The 1,615-nt window shown below is 44.7% G+C and overlaps 1 pseudogene across 1 annotated transcript; it reads left to right on the top strand.

The window, feature by feature from the left end:
- Positions 1-1,150: 1,150 nt before the first annotated feature.
- LOC110318056 lies at positions 1,151-1,610 on the top strand (annotated as a pseudogene). Its single transcript, XR_002380351.1, has one exon. The product of XR_002380351.1 is annotated as a eukaryotic translation elongation factor 1 epsilon-1 pseudogene (transcript).
- Positions 1,611-1,615: the final 5 nt, after the last annotated feature.

Here is a 1,615-nt window from a genome sequence, read left to right on the forward strand (position 1 = left end):
CTTGTCTTGCAAAGATGAGGCTCTGAATTCAGTCCTGGAACCAATACCAAAGAGCCAGGCACTTGCTTACAACGCCAGCGTTGGAGAGGAGTAAGATCAAGCACATATCCTTGGGGCTTGATAACTAGCCAGCCTAGCCTAGTACTCCCGTCCCAAAACGACAAGATCAATGGCACATGAATAATGATACCCAAGGCTATCCCTTATCCTCCACAAGTATACATACATACATGCAAATGTATTCCCTCCCCCCATACACACACACACACACACACACACACACACACACACACGGGCAAAACAAGTTGGCCACTGTACCCATTTCTTGCCCTTCCTCACAGGAGCCACATGATACAGCAGTAACATAGTTCTTGGGCCAGATGGAGGAGCCATCCCATATTAGACATATTACCTTGATCCTTTCCTGCCCTGGGATTTAAGTACCTATTTTATGTGAGCCCTGTGTAAACCCCGTTGTGCCTAGTCACTGTCAATATGGACAAGTGGCTTCCGTGTCCACTTGTGCATTAGAGTCACCTGGTGAACTTAAAGGGCACAGTGGATTATTTATTTATCAATACAACATTTGGCCTAAAGCTCTCAAGCACATAAGAAAAAAGCAGTCTAACTTCAGTCCAGAATTCACATTGGACCATTAAAAGGAGAAAAGTTAAGTTCAAGAAAGCTCGCATATGGCTATAGTTAATAACAACATATTTTACTCTTGAAAATTGGTATGAGAGTAGATTTTAATGGTTATCAGCTCAAAGAAGGTATTGAGGTGCTGTGTATGTTAATGATCCCAATTTACCCATCCCAGGGTACACATCGCCATCCAAATAGCATGGTGGGCAGCCACACCTTTAATCCCAGTGATTGGGAGGCAGAGACAAGCAGGTCTCTGTGAACCCGAGGCCAGCCTGGTCAACAAGCAAGTTCCAGGATATCCAGGGCTCCATAGAAAAACCCTGTCTCGAAAACAAAATACAAAAACAAAAACAGCATGTTGGACAAAATAAATATATATGTTTGTTTGCTTGTTAACTAAAGCAAATGAAGTGTTTTAATTTTTTTTAGAAATAAGATGCATATATTTGTAATGTCCCTCATAAAAATATGAAGAGCGGCAGGCTCCGCCCCCTTCGGAGCTGGGCCAGAAGATGGCGGCGGCCGCGGAGCTGAGGCTGCTGGAGAAGAGCCTGGGACTGAAGCCGGGGAATAAGTACAGTGCCCAGGGCGAGCGACAGATTCCAGTTCTACAAACAAACAATGGCCCAAGTCTAATGGGACTGAGTACCATCGCGACCCATCTAGTCAAGCAAGCCAATAAGGAGCACTTGCTGGGGAGCACTGCAGAAGAAAAGGCAATAGTTCAGCAGTGGTTAGAGTTCAGGGTCACTCGAATAGATGGACACTCCAATAAAGAAGACACCCAGACTCTGCTGAAGGATCTTAATTCCTATCTAGAAGATAAAGTCTACCTTGCAGGACATAACATCACCCTGGCGGACATCCTGCTGTACTACGGCCTCCACCGCTTCATAGTTGACCTGACAGTTCAAGAAAAGGAGAAATATCTTAATGTGTCTCGCTGGTTTTGTCACATTCAACATTA

Source organism: Mus pahari, chromosome 3 (genome assembly GCF_900095145.1).
Source record: "Mus pahari chromosome 3, PAHARI_EIJ_v1.1, whole genome shotgun sequence".
In the NCBI taxonomy this organism is placed as follows: domain Eukaryota; kingdom Metazoa; phylum Chordata; class Mammalia; order Rodentia; family Muridae; genus Mus; species Mus pahari.